At 44.3% G+C, this 18,837-nt stretch overlaps 1 long non-coding RNA gene across 3 annotated transcripts in view; it reads left to right on the forward strand.

Moving 5' to 3' along the window:
* Positions 1-15,908, forward strand: part of LOC131506593 (uncharacterized) — a 28,629-nt gene extending 12,721 nt beyond the window's left edge. For 2 of the 3 annotated variants that reach the window (XR_009259056.1, XR_009259055.1), the window contains exons 3-4: positions 2,411-2,523; positions 15,557-15,908. This is a non-coding gene — a long non-coding RNA (uncharacterized LOC131506593). Of the gene's footprint in view, positions 1-2,410; positions 2,524-5,894; positions 6,315-15,556 lie in introns of those variants that run through there. The other variant, XR_009259057.1, reaches the window with a different exon arrangement.
* Positions 15,909-18,837: the final 2,929 nt, after the last annotated feature.

An 18,837-nucleotide genomic window follows, 5' to 3' on the forward strand; every position in this document is an offset into this window, starting at 1 on the left:
GTCAGCTATGATATGAATGATGTGAATGAATAAATAAAACGTCATTTCTTCCAGGAAGCCTTCCCTGACCCTGACAGCCCACACATACCTCTCTCCACTGAACTTTCCTAGGATTTGTTTGCCACACCACCCACATGACATTTATCCTTTACTACCTTGCACTGTGCTTTGCTTCAGTACACATCTTAGTCCCCTTCTAGTTCTTAAGTCCTTGGAGAGCAGAATTTCTGGCTTATACTCTTTTATATACCCAGAAACTAGCCCACAGGAGGCTCCAAACACCCTGCTCATAACAGGAAAGCAATAAACATGTGCTCAATCTGTTGAAGAGGAAGCAGGGCATAGTAGAAAAGGTGAACTTTGAAGTCAGAAGTCCCGACTAGCACTTATTACCTAGCTGTACATCCTTGGAAAAATTACTTAGCATCTCTGAGTCTAGATTCTCAATTATAAAATGGGCACAGGAATTCCTACTACTGATCCTACTTTCCTATTCCTACTTTTGATCCATCATAGGATCAAAAGCGAAGTTATATAAAGTAGTATGTGTGTGTGCGTATGCGTGTGTGTGTGTGTGTGTATGTATTCAAAAATGTCAGTTCCCCTTCAATGTTTGATAAAAGTTTGTCATCTCTTACTGTAACCATGGACATATTTCATACAATGCTTATGTTTACCAAAGATCTCCTGTCTGTTAGGCAGCAGCTGATTCTGCTTTTTAAGTATTTTCTTCCCCCACCCCCACTAAAATGCAAGTGTATAAAATTTTCATCAGAGTGTTTTTTGATGAATGCAAGTGCATAATAAAATTGGGGCATGAACACAACTTGCTAAATTTAATAGGCTTCATTTCAACGTAATACTAAACTGGACCAATTCAAATTCTCACCATTGCTTTCCCACCCACAAAAGTGACTTCAAGAGCAAAGCAGTCTCCCAGAACTCATTAACTTGGTGCAAGGAAGGCATGTTTTACTGCAGCACATTTGAAAAGGTAGAAACCCTCCCATCATCTGCTCTGTGACAGCAGCATGCTCACTTAGCCCCTGTTGTGTCTCCATTCCCAGAGGTTGGTGGCCAAGTCATAGTAAACAATGGCAACTTGTGTCACTCTGGAGAACTTTCCGGCAGTTTTACGCATCTTATCTCATTTGATTCTTAGGGCTGTTATTAGGGGGTCAGATGGAGAAGTACGGGCCGTGTAAGATTATCATGCGGTCGGGGTGATCTGCAGCTGTCCCCCAAGGATTGGTTAAATGGGGCCTGTATCAGCAAGAAGGGAGGTGTGACACAGGACTCTGACCTTGACCGGGTTCAATTCAACTATTTTTTAAAGTCAGCTACTAGAAAAAGTCACGGACTACAACAGACTTATCAACGTCTTAGAAGACATAATACCGGGGGAATGGCTTCCCGGAATGCTAAAAGTCAAGGTTGGTTTTAAAATCTCTAAAAACGTAAGATGCCGCACTTCAATCCTAAACAGGATGGATATGCTGAACAGGATAGAGCACCCCTGAACTGCTGAATCTTCACATGACTCTGTAGTTGTCTGTAAACTTGGCATAAGCTCCAGTTTCTAGGGCGTTTTCCCTGGCACGCTTCATTTGGATAGCCTCCACTTGTCCTTCCAGCCCCCCTTTAGATGTCACCTCCTCTGGGAAGCCATCCTGATCCCACACCTTCACCTCTAGTTGCTCAGGCTGAAACCCAGGAGTCATCCCAAAGTCCTCCCTGTCATTTACCTAGAAAACCCTGTCTATCAAGAATCATGCCAGCCTACCTCCCAGTAGACAACATAGTTGTATTTATCATTTATTAATGCATAATGTGACTTTTGTTACTTATAGTTTTATTATTATGCTTTTGTCTGTCTCCCTCCAATATCACATATGCTTTTTAAGAGAAGGGTCTTTTTTTTTTTGGCCTAATGATCATTCTCAAAGTCTACGATAGTACCTAACACATGACAGGAACCTAATAAGTATTTATTTTTAATAAATGAATGAATGAATGAATGAATGAATGAAGGTGAGTTAGGTGCCCCACTTTTGTGCTCCTATATCACCCTGTAATTTTCTCATCATAAGGCTTGATATGCTGTGGGGCAACTGGGATTTATTTCCACTTAAAAAATATATCTTTTAATTATACGTTTGCTCATGAATAAATTCTAGTTGTCATGTAATGGTTTACTTGTCCGACCATTTCACTAGACTACAAACCACAAAAAGCCCATAGCTGGTCTGCCTGGCTGACTGCTGTGCCCCCAGCTCCGGGCACAGTGCCCTGTGCAGAGAAATAGTACATTTATGGAGTGTCAGGCACACTTCTAATGTTTTACATGCACTAATTCACTCAATGAATACAACAACCCAATGAGGTGGGTTCTATTTTTACTATTTCACAGATAAGGAAACTGAGGTTCCGAGAAATTAAGAAACATGAACGATGGCATCTATGAAGTCTGGCTCTGGAGCTCAAGCTCTAGATGACTGCCCTGAATTGCCTCACCTTTACAAGGTACCCAATAAAACCTGTTCAATAAATGAATCAAGGAAATATGGCTGACCAAAAGAAAAAGGCAATGTGCTGCTTGGCTGTGTCAGTAAAGGGTCGAGATAAGAGAGGTTGTAGTCCTGGAATACAGTTCAGGTCGGGTGAGTTGAGGATAATTCCTGTTTGGAAGCAGATCACTAAATTGAAGTGGGTCTAAAGACCCACACCACAATGGCAAAGCATCTGAAAATTATGAAATAGCCAGAGACTGCTTAGCTTTTGAGGAGTTGGCAGTGAGGATTCAGGACCTCTCTTCAAATCCAGGGATTCCTGCGGCGCCTGGGTGGCTCAGTCGGTTAATAATCTGACTTCGGCTCAGGTCATGATCTCGAGGTCCGTGAGTTCGAGCCCTGCATCGGGCTCTGTGCTGATAGCTCGGAGCCTGGAGCCTGTTTCGGATTCTGTGCCTCCCTGTCTCTCTGACCCTCCCCCCGTTCGTGCTCTGTCTCTCTCTGTCTCAAAAATAAACAAACGTTAAAAAAAAAAAAATCCAGGGATTCCTGTGGGCCACTCTCAGGCTGTGGGCCCCAAGGGCAGAGCTGGAGGGGTGGGTGGAAGTCACAGAAAGGCAGGTTTTCGCTCGCTCTGTGGAGGAATTGGTAGGAAACATTCAAATCCTGAGGGCCCCAGCAGATGAATGGATAAACAAAATGTGGTCCACACATACAAAGGAATATTACTCGGCCTTGAAAACGAAGGGAATTCTGACACAGGCCACAACACGGGTAAACCTTGAAGACATTACGGTAAGTGAAATAAGCCAGTCACAAAGGACAAAAGGATTCCCCTCATTCGAGATATCTCCAGTAGTCAAAAACCACACAGACCGGAAGAACAGTGGTTATCAGGGCCCAAGGGGACAGGAGCCAGAGGAGTTATCGTCTAAAGAGCACAGAGTTTCCATTTGGGATGATGAAAAATTCTGGAGACAGACAGTGGGAAGGCTGCACAACACAGTGAATATACTTACTGCACTTAAGTGTACTTAATGGTTACTTTTATGTTCTATAAATTTTACCACAACAAAAACAATTAAATTAAAAAACAAACAAGGAGACAGTGAGACATTGAGCCTCCACCACTGGCAGTGAATAAACAGCAGCTAGCTATCAGGGAAAATATAGGGGCATTTTTTAAAATGTTTATTTATTTATTTATCTATTTATTTATTTTTTAATAGATGAAATTTATTGTCAGATTGGTTTCCATACAACACCCAGTGCTCATCCCAAAAGATGCCCTCTTCAATACCCATCACCTACCCTCCCCTCCCTCCCACCCCCCATCAACCCTCAGTTTGTTCTCAGTTAAATGTTGATTTGTTTTTGGGAGAGAGAGAGAGAGAGAGAGAGAGAGAGAGCGCACATGCGTGGGGGAGGAGCAGAAAGAGAGGGAGACAGAGGATCCAAAGCAGGCTCTGCACTGAAGCCCGATGCGGGCCTTGAACTCATTAACCATGAGACCATGACCCGAGCCGAAGCTGGACACTCAACCAACAGAGCCACCCAGGCACCCCAAGGGGCTTTCTTGAGTTTGGGTGGGAGTTGGACTGGAGAGCCCTTATAATCCCTCAGTCCTTCAGTTCTTGTCTGTTTGCTTTAACATTTATGGGGCACTTGCTGTGCACAGATTAGCTTATGGATGCTACACCACTCCATAAGGCATGACTACCATAGTCTGCACCTTACAAGTGAGGAAACTGAGGCCAAGAGACCTCCAGTCACTTGCTCAAGGCTTCCCGTGTGCTAAGCATAAGGAAGAAGGGCAGGAATTCCAGAGCCGGCACGTGCTACAGCACATTGACTGCGCCACGCGTAGGAGGAAACCTAGAGGGTTTCATGACTTCTCATGCTATCTCAGGCTCTTCCAGTAACTCCATGCCGCCTCGCGCTCTTTCCTGCTCTGCCCTGGACCTCAAATGCCCGACGTGGGCATTCCCAGTCAGTCACAGAGGGCACGAAGCTGCCCGCAGGAAGGCACAACCTCGAACGGATTCTGAGGGTGTTGCTATGGCCAGGATGTCTTATGACAGACAGAAAGCCTGGACCGGCGTTGGCTGGTACCATTATTGCCCTTGAAGGGTCAGTTTTCCTGGGAAATAAGCAAGTGACCTTCTTATTTCCCTCCCAATTTCTCATGCCACAACTTCCACGTTCCCTTACTTGAAAGCTGATTGTAAATGAGGGTTTGAGAACAAAAGCTCTTGCATAGACTCAAAGCCCATTTTAATTTTATGAGCGTTGTGCTTTATACTAGTTACAGTCTTTAAATGCTTTGAAGCAGTGTCTAGACCAGCAGGGCCCAATAAAAATGCAACGCATGCCGCATATGTAATTTCAAATTTTCTGGTAGCCACATTAAGAATGTAAAAAGAGGAGGGGCGCCTGGGTGGCTCAGTCAGTTAAGCGTCCAACTTCGGATCTGGTCATGATCTGGTGGCTCACGAGTTCAAGCGCTGCATCTGTGCCGACAGCTCAGAGCCTGGAGCCTGTTTCAGAAACTGTGTCTCCTTCTCTCTCTGCCCCTCTCCTGCTCACACTCTGACTGTCTCTCAAAAAACAAACATTTAAAAAAGAGGGCGTCCTGGGTGGCTCAGTCGGTTAAGCGTCTGACTCTTTGATTTCGGCTCAGGTCATGATCTCACAGTTGTGAGATCGAGCCCCACTGGGTATGGAGCCTGCTGAAGAGTCTCTTCTACTCTGCGCCTCCCCACAAAAATTTAAAAAATCTAATCTTGAAAAAAAAATTAAAAAGAGAATGTAAAAAGAAACAGGTGAAACTAATGTTCATAATATGTTTTATTCATCTCAATTTATCCAAAATCATTATTGATGAGATATTTGACATTCTTTCTCATATTGTCTTTGAAATCGCTGTATGTTTTATACTCCAAGCACATCTCAATTCAGGCTAGGCACCTTTCAAGTGCTTAACAGCTACATGGAGCTGGTGATGACCACTGAGCAGTACAGGTCTAGGCTCTGCTTTTCAAGGGGTTTGATGGTGAAGAGGAAAGAAGGCATGTTTTAAGGGGAGCTGGACCTAGTGAGAGTGTTACTTATTACAGAATTCGTGATCATGTATGTTGACCGTGGGGGAGAGAGAGAGGAGAAACTTAACATGGAAGCAAGAAATCGTGGTGCCTCACCCAGGAAAATGCTGCGTGAAACTGGGAATGGAGGAGAGAGCTCAAGGGGCAGTGGGATCAAGGCCCGAAGACAGGGGCAAGCTTTGAGGTTGTTGCTGGTTGGGTTCTTCTGTGATTACTTAAAACCGTTTTAGGGGTCCCTGCGTGGCTCAGTCGGTTAAGCGTCCAACTCTTGATTTCCATTCAGGTCTTGATCTCGGTTCATGGGATTGAGGCCCGCCTCGGCTCTGCACTGACAGCACGGAACCTGCTTGGGATTCATTCTCTCTCCCTCTCTCTCTCTCTGTCTCTCCCTCTGCCCTACTCTCGCTCTCTCGTCTCTCTCAAAATAAACATTAAAATCATTTTACTCTTTTTGTGATCCCTAAGTGTCACCCTTATTCCCTTCCCATCACCCCCTGCTGCTGTTGATTTATCCAGTTGCCACTGTTGTGATATCACAAATGCAGAGCTGAGACTCAAGTCCCTACTCTGCCCCAGGTGCCAGGGCTCTGCTGTGGCACTTGGAACCAATCAGCATTTCCCGCCCCCTTCAGTTTCCTCCTTTCTAAAAGGAGCTGGTTGGACTATTCAAGAATTCATTCAGCCAGTCAGTCAACAAATATCCAATAAGTCAACAAGGACCCAATAAGTACTGATCACTGATCACTGTTCTAGGTGCTTTCTGATCATTGCTTCCTTTTTTTTTTTTTTTTAATGCTTATTTATTTATTTTTAAGAGAGAAAACACAAGCAGGGGAGGGGCAGAGACAGGGAGACACAGAATCCGAAGCAGGCTCCAGGCTCTGGGCTGTCAGTACAGAGCCTGACATGGGGCTCGAACTCACGAACTGTGAGATCATGACCTGAGCCAAAGCCGGACGCTTAACTGACTGAGCCACCCAGGCGCCCCCAGCTTCCTTCTGACTCTAGTTTTTTGTGCCCCATGATTTTTGGGTGCTGCTTTGTCTGTCACCATGAGGTAGATTTCACAGCCCGAAAATGTCCATTCCCTAGTGACAGCAGAGATTCCTCAGGCTGGTCAGACAGTCCCCAGAGAAAGGGAGAGAAAGTGGCAGAGAAGTGGGGGGGGGGGGGGGGAATGGTCACTAACAGGGTGGGTCAAATCTGTGCCCACTACACTCTTCCACTCTGAGCCCCTACTGAGAGGGATTTCCTCAGCATCAGTGGCCTCCTTAGCTGACATTGGAGGTTCTTACCAACATCCACCTAAGCCCTTGGTACTATACAGCACAGCACTGAGAGGGTCAGGGAGAAGGTAAAACAAAACTCCCTAACCTGATCTATCTAGAAGCCTGATTTATGGCGGCCATCAGTACCTGGGAGCTTGGTGATCCTCAAGGCTTTGGCAATGAGGGACAGTTCGCTTTCTTCTGAGTGCTAAACTTGAAAATCTACACACAATACGCCGGAGGTGTGCAGTCATTTGAAAGAGAGAAGAGGTTGCTCAGGTCTATAAAATCTGACTGATCATTGGTTGAAAATAGCAATATTTCAATTAAAGAAAAAAAGGGGGCACTTGGGTGGCTCAGTCGGTTAAACATCAGACTCTCGATTTTTGGCTCAGTGCTGAGTGTGTACCCTGCTTGGAATCCCCCCCCCCACCCCCACGCCCAAAACGCTCTCTCTCTTTCTCTGTCTGTCTGCCCCTCCCCAACTCAGGTTCGTGCTTTCTCCCTCTCTCAAAAATAAATAAATAAGCTTGAAAAAAAAAGAAAAAGGAATGGACCTTGAGGCCATTATGCCCAGTGAAGTGAGTCAGACACAGGAAGACAAATCCTGTGTGATCTCACTTATAAGCAGAATTCACAGAAAAAGAGATTCGATTTGTGGTTCCCAGAGGCCAGGGTAGGGGGTGGGGAGATTGGAGGAAGATGGTCTGAAGATACAGGCTTGCAGTTATGAAAGAAATAAGTACTCAGGCTGTCGTAGGCAACATGATGGCTATAATGACTGCCGTGTGGTCTATTTGAAAGTTGCTAGTAGAGTAAATCCCAAAAGGAAGACACACATTATTTGTAACTATGTGAAATGATGGCTGTTAACTTCTTGTGGTAAACGTTTCATAATATATGTTTGCCAGTCGCTATCTGTATGCCCTAAACTTATACAAGGCCGCGTATCAGTGATAACTCAATAAAGCTAAGGGGGAAAGGAATGGGTTAATCAGAAAGGGTTGTTAAAGTCTAGAAGTAAAAGCAGACTCACAGATAGAAACGTCAGCGGCACTTGTCTGGACAGAGATGAAGAAAAGAAAGAGGGAACAACCTTCAGTGTCCCATCCTTTGCCAGCCTCTCTGATGCCAGGACCCGCAGGGCCGTGAACGCCGACGGCACACCGGTATTTCTGCCTTTGGTGGGATGGTTCTGTAAAGGCCTGAAACCTATTATGAGGTCAAAAAATGTCTGATTCATCTAAATACCCTGGTTCTGGCTCTGTGCTCAGCAGGTCACCATCCGGGTCATCTTTGGGTTTCCACAGGGATTGCCTACGGAGTTGGAACGTGCAAGGCCCCCGCGCATTTATTTCTCAGTGTGTAAATTCACAGGTAACCTGGCATCCTCCTTCCACACATTAATCTCGAGTGTTTGATAAATATAGAAACACCTGAGGAGTCAGAGTACCCTTGGGGCACCAACAGAAGCGGGTCTCTGAGCCTGGGATTCTGTGGCCCACACCCTGGACTGTGCGGTCAGTCACCACCACCTTAGTGAGTATCACCCAGCAGGAAGTGGCCGTGGCTTATGCATCTGACACATCATCTTTGGACACCTTCTTAGTGCTAGGCATGAACTGAGTGTTGGGGACAACGGACCCCTGCGCTCTTGGAGCCGCTGGCATATTTTCTACTGCAGCTCTCAGAGAAGTTAAAACCAACAGCCCTTCCTACCTTTTCTCAAGCCAAAACGCTAACTTTGAAAAAATATAATATAAATGCAGACTGCAGGAAACTTCTGCAGGCCTGTCCTGTCCTGCCACACCCTTAGGTACTGCTGACATGAGGTTTGTCTTTTAATGAGTGGTTTCCCCTCATGGGCCCCTTCTTGAAACCTGGCTCTGTCTTTGCTGCGTGCTACCTGGACGGGCAAGCAGGAGAGAGCAGCCAAGGCTGTCTGGAGTCGGGGGGTGGGGTGGGGAAGGGTGGGGAGAGACCTGCTGGGAGACAGACAAAGAGCAGTCAGGTGTATGGGCACCCAAGGAAAATCTTCCCTAAGGTTCAAGCCATTACAGAGTACCCAGGGATCCAGCTGGGTCCCACAGCCTTTCTGCGTGATTGTGTGATTGTGTCTGGAAGTGTAGAAACAGCAGGGAAGTTGTACACGGTGCCCTTGGTGGGCCCTCAGTGGAAGCTGCTGGCCTGCCCATCACTTCTTCGCATTCCATTTTCAACCTCCCAAGGGGCTCCTACAGGGGAGATCTCGGCTGTATTTATCGCCCGTGGACCTGCCAGGTCCTTTTTGGTTGATTAGGAGAGGGATGGGTTCAGCCCATCAGAAACCATCTGCTGTCAGGCCAGAGACACGTGTGTGAAGCCAGATGTCTCCGAGAGGTGGTGGGTATGCTCAGATAAGCCGGGGGGACCTGCCAAGGTGGGCACGCCCGTCCCAGGACCCGGGAGAAGAAAGGCTCTTAAACGCGCCACATGAGGTCTGTGTGTTTCCCGAGTTGCTTTGATTGTTCAGAACATTCCACTGCGTGATTGTGGCTTAAAGGACACAAAGCTAACTGTCACACACAGTGGCTAATTGAGGGCACGGCTTTGTCCAGTGACCACTAGCAGTCTGTGTCCTTTTTGTGTTCTCTCGGAGGCCATTTATAAATGGTAGCTACTCTACATAGATCATTTAGAAGCAACACTTCAAGGTGTTGTTGAAACAAAGCAGGACTGCCTAGGAATTGCTTGGTGCTACCATACAGATTCCCAGGTCCCACTCTCGGAGATTCTGAATTCAGTGGGTCTCAGGTAGGACCCAGGAATCTCTCAGCAACTCTCCTCTCTACCCCCACCATCTCTCCTGTGCCCTCATTTATACACGGGGTGATTTGGACAAGGAATCTCAGAGGACTCCACTTTGAGAAAGTCTGTGAAAAAGACACCGGGCTCATAAAGTGAAGGCCTGGATGTAGGAGTAGCTGTGTAGCCTCGCAGAAGTCCCTTCACCTCTCTGTGCCTCCACTGCTGTCTGTAGAGTGAGGGAACTGATCTTTCGGGTCCTTTCCAGGGCCAATATTCCACAAATTTAAGCATGCTCACCGTGGCCTCCCAAGGCTGTGGGTGTTCCAAAGCTAGAATGGGCAACCCTCAGGCTGAGCTTTGCCCTGAAGAGGACCAGTGAGCAAACCACAGAGCTTTGTCCCGACTTCCCACTCGGGATTAGACCTTTGAGGATACTCCCCTGAACACAATACTCCCCCCAAACACCATCCCCTTCCTCCTCGTGTCATTCTGAGCACGTCCACAGGCGTGACTTACTTTCACCTTTCGGGAAGCTAGACTTGAGGCAGGGCAACAGGCGAAGCTCCACTTTGATTGAAGGAAGATTGAGGCACAGAGGGGAAGAAGCCGGGAGACCCTGGCGGCCCGTCTGTCCAGGCTCCCTGCCTTGTCCCGGGGCACCACCCTCAGCGTGCATGCAGTGCAACCACACTGGCAAACGGCAAGGGCCAGAGATGAACATCGCAGCCCCCGGATGCGACTTGGGAACAGGCCGTCTCCTTGTGGTAGGATTTCTGTGCGTTTCCGTGGCACGGACACATCACAGGGGCGACATGCACAGCCCTGCGCTCTTCCGAGTGACAGCACTCCTGAAAGGCACCGGGCACTTTCTCTTACGTGGTTTTATTAGATCTGCTCACCACCACTGCAGTTAACATCTAATGAGCCGTAACTGCCTGCACTCAGAGGGTCGGGATCTAGTGGTGAGTCACCAGCCCTCTGGGTCACAGCAGCGTGAAGAAGAGCAAAGCGCAGAGACCCCCACGTTAAGAAAGGTCTCAATCTGTGATACTTGAGCGTGGCGGCCCTGCTTTATGTCCTCTCACCGTCCCCCTGCCGATTTTGCCCAAAGGAGGCCTGAGATTATAGTTCTGCCCCCGCACCACCTCCCGGCTCCCAGTTTTCTCGGCTGCTTCAGGTTGTTTCTGACAAAGACGTCATTAATGATCAGTTGCTGTATCTTGGGAAATTCTTGCACCAACCACAGACTCTTACAGCAGATGCTGTGTGACTCCGGTTTCGGTCTCACTGTAGGGCTTTTTAGACATTTCATCTTTTGGCCTCTCATTTCTGTGGCAAGAACCCTGTGCCAATAGCAAAACCTTTGCCCTTGATGGAGATCACCCTGGCAATGAGTGACACTGTTCTTTTCTCTCCACCTGTCCCACCTTCCAGACTTAAGCCATCCCTTGAGAACACCACTGAAAACCAGAAGGAAGTAAAAAACAAAACAAGATAAAATAAAATAAAACTAAAATTAATTTCAGTTAAAAAGATGGCATAAAGTTGGTGCATTCTTTTATTTTAGGGAATCCTCTTAGCGTGAGCCTTGAGCCTCTTAGGCTGATTATTTTACAAAGCACTCCAAGAAGTTAACTTCTAAATTCATGGCGGATTAGAAGGAAAGAGGGTGCTATAGACAGAAAACTGATGGGGTAACTCACAGCAGTCTTGGGAAATGGCAACACTGAGAAAGCTCTAACCACACGTTCTGTGTTCTATTTAACAAGGCAGAGAAGTAGATAAAATATTCTAGAAACAGTTCTACTCCGACTCATTACAATACAAAAAAAAAAACAAAAAAAACGTAAAAGACATTAAAAGGATATGCCCTCAGCCATCTGAGAAAACTCACTCCCAGAAAGTAGCTATGTTTAACTGTAGTTAAATATTTATTACCAGTAAGTTGTAAGTCAAGTCAAGTCCTTGCAGTGTGCTGGGTAACAGAACATTGGTGAGTAGAATGCAAGAGCCATTTGCCTAGAATCTCTTGAACCAGGCTTGGCTAAATGAATCCTAGAACCTTTTGCTATACTTCCAAACTTTGGGATTTTTCTAATTTTGTGATAAAACCTGCCATCCTTCCCAAACACAGTGCTGTGTGTCTAAGTCCGGGGGAGGAGGTTTATATTTAAAGGTAACCTGGGGCGCCTGGGTGGCTCAGGTCACGATCTCACAGTCCATAAGTTCGAGCCCCGCATCGGGCTCTGTGCTGACGGCTCAGAGCCTGGAGCCTGTTTCGGATTCTGTGTCTCCCTCTCTCTCTGCCCCTCCCCCACTCACACTCTGTCTCTTTCACAAATAAACATTAAAAATTTTTTTTAAAAATACGGTTAACCTAAAACTAACTTTTTAAGAATTTTTGAAACTTTCATCAATCTTTGAAAAAAATGACTGTATTTGGGGTGCCTGGCTGGCTCAGTTGGTAGAGCATGTGACTCTTGACCTCGGGGTTGTGAGTTTGAGCCCCATGTTGGATATAGAGATTACTTAAATTTTTTTTTTGTAAAAATAAAAAATGACTGTATTCTTATCACAAATGTGATACATCAACATTGTGGAAATTTTAGAAAATACAGATAAGAAAAAAAAAGAAGTAAAAATCACTTATAGTTTCATTCTAAGAGTTAGGACTGCAAACATGAATCCTTCCAATCTTTTAATTTAATTTAATTTAATCTTTATTTTTTTTGAGAGAGAGAGAGGGGAGGCACAGAGGGAAAGGGAGAAAGAGGGGATCATAAGAAGTCTTCATGCCCAGCTAGGAGCCCGAAGCATGGCTCGATCTCACAACTGTGAGATCATGACCTGAGCTGAAATCAGGAGTCTGTCATTTAACTGACTGAGCCACCCAGGCACCCCCCCCCCCATCTTTTATTTTTAATTGAACAAGAGATACATAAATACAGGCATCTTTTAAAGAGATACATAAATACAGGCATCTTTTAAAGAAAACCAGAATATCATATATTAAACCAAATCATCCATTGACCACGTCTCATAATCCCAGGCCCTTCTCTCTATCTAAGTGACCAGCCACTTTTGGGAGTTTGGTGTGTTTCCTTCCAGAGTTTTATAATTATATATAACATAGTTTGTGGATTATTTTTACATAAGAGGCGTCATACTGTGCAACTTAGCAATCATCTATTGCAACTTATCAATGTTTTGGAAATCTAACCGCGTTAATTTATGAACCAAGCTAATTTCTTTCAACTGCTGAGTGGTATTCCATTGTATGGATATACCATATTTAATCATCCTCTCCGCTTTTAGTGGACCCTTAGGATTGTTAACAATTTTTCACGGGGCGCCTGGGTGGCGCAGTCGGTTAAGCGTCCGACTTCAGCCAGGTCACGATCTCGCGGTCTGTGAGTTCGAGCCCCGCGTCAGGCTCTGGGCTGATGGCTCGGAGCCTGGAGCCTGTTTCCGATTCTGTGTCTCCCTCTCTCTCTGCCCCTCCCCCGTTCATGCTCTGTCTCTCTCTGTCCCAAAAATAAATAAAAAACGTTGAAAAAAAAAAAAATTTAAAAAATAAAAAAAAAAAAACAATTTTTCACTACCTCAAACAATGTTGCAATAAATGTCTTATATATTTTTTCCCACGTCTCTCTATTTTAAATTTCTACAAGGGGAAATTCTGGATCTGAGACTATGCCCACGTTGCCTCCAAAGTGGCTGTGGGTCATATGAAGTGTCCCAGCAGTCTCTGTGACCCTTTGCCCTCCAGACCTGTCAAAATGGCCAGTTGTAGTAGATGTAAACCACTCTCTTCACTGTTTTAATTAGTATTTGCCTGACAAAAACTGTTTGAGTGTCTTATAGGTTTGTAGCTATTCATATTTCCTCTTATGTGAATTATGTATTCATATCCTTTGCTCATCTTTCTAAAGGTTGGGTTTTATATATATATATATATATATATATATATATATATATATATATCTGTTATACTCATTCTTTGTTGCATGTATTGCAAATTTTCTCAGCCTCTGGCTTGCCTTTAATATTGTTTGGGGTATCTTTTGTTATATAGTGGAGCTTTGAACAACTCAGGGCTTAGGAGTGAGGACTTCCTCCGTCCCCAGTGGAAAATCTGCATATAATCGGAATCCCCCAAAACTTAACTACTGATAAATAGCCAGAAGTCTTGCCGATAATGTAAACAGCTGATTAACACATATTTTACGTTTTATTGTTACTACATTCTTACAATAAAGTAAGCTAGGGAGAAGAGAGAAAATGTTAGGAAAAATCACAAGAATAAGAAAATACAGGGCCACCTGGGTGGCTCAGTCAGTAAAGCATCCAACTCTTGATTTCAGCTCAGGTCATGATCTCACGGTTCGTGAGATCAAGCATGGCATTGGGCTCTGTGCTGACAGCACAAAGCCTGCTTGGGGCTCCCTCTCTCTCTCTCTTTCTCGGCTCCTTCCCCTCGCTCATGCTGTCTCTCTCTCTCTCAAAATAAATAAACATTAAAAAAAAAAGAAAAAGAAAATACACATATAGTGCTGTACTGTAAGACATCATGTATGAGGGGACCCATGCCGTTCAAATCTGTGTTGTTTAGGGGCCAAGTGCACAGTTCTTTTTCTCGTTTACAAGTTAGGTAACATTTACTCAAGAACTTAAGTTGTTTAGCATTTTACTGTTTGAGTTTTGCTTTCCATGGCCTCTTCAAGGTCTCCCTTTTCCTTGGATTGTAATGATATTTCCCCTTACTTGTTTCCCCTACTACTTTAAAACTTTTGTTTCGAGGGTTTAGGTCTTTAATTCATCTAGAGTATAATTTTGTGTATCATCTAAGGTAGAGACTTGCTTTCATTTATTTTGTCTACATATAAATACTGATTTGATACCATTCATTAAATAGTTCACTTTTCCCCACCGACTTGAAATGTTGTATCATACACCAACTTGCTGCATTGTTCCTAGATTCTTTTCTAAATCATGTTTTATTGACCTAGTTCTATTCGAGTCTCACCGAAAAATGATACTGATTGACTTGCTCTGCCGCGTGTATGTTTGTTTTACGCCCTGCCTTTTTTTTTTTTACAACCTACTGTTGTTGTACAGCCTGCTTTTTTTACTAAAAAAAATGCAACAGGAGAATGGATAAGTTCTGACAATCACACCGTGGAATAGTATATAGCAATTTATAGAAACTAAAGCTATACATATCAACATGGATACATTTCCCAAATATGTTGAATTAAAAAAAAAAAACAAGTAAAAAACAGGTTTCCACACAAATACCATAGAGCATATCATTTATAGAAAGCTCAAAAATGTGTAAAAGACACTTGATATCGTTTAGGAGTACATATGTAACAAAAACAGGAAATTCATGGAAGTGATGGAAACTGAAATCAAGATTAAAGGTGTATCTACCACAAAGCTTGTGAAGGTTAAGCCCCTCACTTACATGGACTCCTTTTGAAGTCCCGTAGTGAAATTTTATTTCATAATTTTGTGCTTTTTTTTTTCTTAAAGAGGCTGGCCTTTCCCAAATCGTGTAAGCTTCAAGCCTATCCTCGGAGTAGGGGAGGGAAGGGGAAGGAGGTAGGAAGGGGAGGGGAGGGAGGAGGAAACAGAGTCTCTCCCAAAAGCCTGCTGGCTCCTGGGCGCCTGCCTGACGTTCTGCCACCACCGGCTGGCTTTGGGGCCCCTGGGCCTGGAGGCCTATTTACTGTAAACCAGGTGGTAATTGGATGGGATCTGATGTGCTGTTCAGTGCCTTGCGCAGGGCTCCAGGCCTGGAGACACCTAGCAGCAGCCAGCTGACAGCCAACAGTTCCCAGGAGTCCTGCCTGCTGCCACACCTCACGGATGGGTCTATTTCTTCCAGAGAGAAGCTCTCCAGGCCAGAGGCTGCGTGCTTGAGGCTGTGTCCTGGAGAACGATTTGAGACCTCAAAGCACCCTCGAGCTGCAATTCTGCGCCAGGGCTTGAAGCTTCCAGACTAAGTCTTGCTTCTTGTTCAATTAAAAAAACAAAGCGGGCGCCTGGGTGGCTCAGTCGGTTAAGCGTCTGACTTCAGCCCGGGTCATGATCTCACGGTGAGTTCGAGACCCGCGTTGGGCTCTGTGCTGACAGCTCGGAGCCTGGAGCCTGCTTCGGATTCTGTGTCTCCCTCTCTTTCTGCCCCTCCCCTACTCATGCTCTGTCTGTCTCTGTCTCAGAAATAAATAAACATTAAAAAAAGTTTTTTTAAAAAACCGACTAGAACAAAATAAATTTACAGCAGTTACTTCAACAACGGCAACAGAAATACACACTCTGGACATCTTTCTACATGGTGAAATACTCTTCAACAACAGCTTTCATGGCTACATAGGACATGTCACTTATTATTAGATCACTTATTGTTAGATGTTTAGATCATTTCCAGTTTCTGCTCAGGGTTGGAACAAATGTTCCTACAGCTCACCCCTGGGGTACAGCCTTAATTATGTCTTCAGAAAAAACTCCCATAACTACACTCCCTTGGCCAAGAGTCTGATTATTTTCAAGGCTTTTGAGATATAGTGCCAACTAGACTTCCAAAAATGTTGCATCAATTCACCCACACGTCAGGATAGGAGAGTTTCCTTTGCAAATTGAAACCAATGCTAATTATTTACCTTAAAAAAATTGTTCAGGGCACCTGGGTGGCTCAGTTGGCTGAGTGTCAGACTTTCGCTCAGGTCACGATCTCACAGTTGGGTTCATGAGTTCAAGCCCCACCTCGGCTCGCTGTGTCAGCATAGAGGCCATTCCAGATCTTCTGTCTCCCTCTCTCTGCCCTTCCCTCTCTTGCACTCTCTCAAAAAAAAAAAAAAAAAAAATTGTTCATTGGACAGACAAAAAATGGAACCTCATAGCTTTAATTCACCATCAGTTACTAGGCTCAATTGCCTTATGAACATTAGACACTGTTTCTTCTGTGTTGATTTACTACTCGTGTGCTTTGTTCTGTCTTCTATTATGGCACTCCCCTTTTTCTTACTGATTACAGAGAGCTTCTTATTTATTATGATATTGACTCTTTTTCATGTGTGTTTTTAACTCTTTTCTGTTCCGTCATTTGCCTTTATATTTTCTTATTCTAAGTTTTCTGACATGGGTATTTTTAATTAAATATTTTAATTTTCTACTTCAGCTTCTATCTTTAGTTTTGTTGTGTTTTTTTTTTTTTTTTGTAAGAAAGTCTTTCCCCCAAAATTATGTAAATGTTCACCTATATTTTCCCCCAGTGCTTCCCTAGCTTTATTTGGGGAATTTTTCCTAGTCTGAAGGATGAGATGGGACTCTCTTTTTCCCCCCAAAGAGTTAATCATTTCATTAATAAGTCCTTTTCAATGGGACTTTAATTATATACCGAACTGAGTCTGTTTCTGGACTGTCTTCTGTTTTAATTGATACGTATGTTTCTGGGGCGCCTGAGTGGCTCAGTCGGCTGAGCGTCCCGCTCTGGCTCAGGTCATGATCTCACAGTTTGTGGGTTCGAGCCCCACATTAGGCTCTGTGCTGACAGCTCAGAGCCTGGAGCCAGCTTGGGATTCTGTGTCTCCTTCTCTCTCTGCCCCTCCCCCGCTCATGGTCTGTCTCTGTCTCTCTCTCTCTTTCTCTCAAAAACAAATAAACATTAAAAAAATTAAAAAATTGATATGTATGCTTTTGCCAGCACTTATGTGAATTATTGTAATTATTGTATATGTCATTTCTAGTATTATGGAAACTCTTCATTTCTTTCTTTTCTTTGTTTCAACATTAGTGTGGTTGTACTTGCCTGTGTATTCCTCCAGAATTAGGGCAGTTCTGCTTCTTTTCCCTTTTCTTATAATATTAAGAGTATTAATGCTTTTTCTTAAACTCAGTCAAGGTTATGGCCAGAAGATGTGGTTGGAAAAGAGAGGGAAGTTTAAAGAGATACTTACCAGTCCAGATGAGACGTTATAGATTTTTTGCTCTAATCATTTCACAAATAACCAGACCTCGAACTCTTCCAGAATGTTCCAGAGCCCTGCCACTTATGGCATAAATGAAAACCTTCTGGGTAAAAGGGAGCCATAGAGAAAATAAAATGACGTATGGGTAGAAGTAAAAGAAAGAAAACAGGATCTGAAATTGAGAGGAACATAAAAGTACGTGACATCAAAATGCTGGATGTAACCAAAAACATTATCCATGGTTTCCATTTGTTCCTCTTCATTCATTTTTCATTTCTGGAAAAGGAAAAAAAAAAGTCTAGAAGTTTCTAAGCAGCTACTGAAAATTTTTCATATTATCTCCATATCTAATTCATGAAGTATTGAACTTGCATTTTGGACAGTTACAGAAGAACAGAATCTTTGAGTTAATCTGCCCAATGCAAGAATCCCCCTGCAGCACTTCTAGGAGGAGTGGCTGTTCAGCCTCCGCTTGACTACTGCCTGACGAGGTCCTGACTCACTGCCTCATTGAGCTCTTTCCATGTTTAAAAAGCCTAATTCTTTGAAGGCTCTTGCTGTTATAAACTCAAAGTCTGTCTCCCAGTATTCCCTCTTCCTTCACCTCGGTTCTGCCTTTTCAAGCCAACAGAGGCCTCACTGCTTTGAAGATGCCTCTCCTCCTTCAGCTTTATCTTTCACAGCCTTGTCATTCCTGATTCCTCAAACTAGTCCTTTTAGGACATGGTTCTAGATCTCTCAACATCTTGGTCTCTCCTCTGGAAATGTTGTAAAATAGCCAGCATTTCTTTTACAGGTAAAACACAGGAGTTAACATAATTCTCCAGATTCCATCTGGCCTGTGCAGCAAATTGGGAGCAGCTCATTCCTGACTTGACCTTTTTCTTTTCTTTTCTTTTCTTTTTTTTTTTTTTTTAATGAATGCACCTAAGTTACATTCAGGCCTGAGATCACAGACTCAGGCTGGAGCTATTTGGCCTTGTCATCATGAAAATAGCTTAGGCCCTTTGCACATAAGCAAGTGAGCAAATCTCACAGGCAAAGTTGACCCCCTAACAGACTTCAGTGAAATTTGGGAAAGCCAAGAGAAAGGAAAGGCATTGCTATGGAAAAACGGAAGGGTCCAGGTGGTGGAATTGTGGGTTCTGTGCCCAGGGAAGATGGGTGCCTGCTGGCCCATGAAGAAGCCCCTGGATGA

Source organism: Neofelis nebulosa, chromosome 3 (genome assembly GCF_028018385.1).
Source record: "Neofelis nebulosa isolate mNeoNeb1 chromosome 3, mNeoNeb1.pri, whole genome shotgun sequence".
Taxonomy (NCBI): domain Eukaryota; kingdom Metazoa; phylum Chordata; class Mammalia; order Carnivora; family Felidae; genus Neofelis; species Neofelis nebulosa.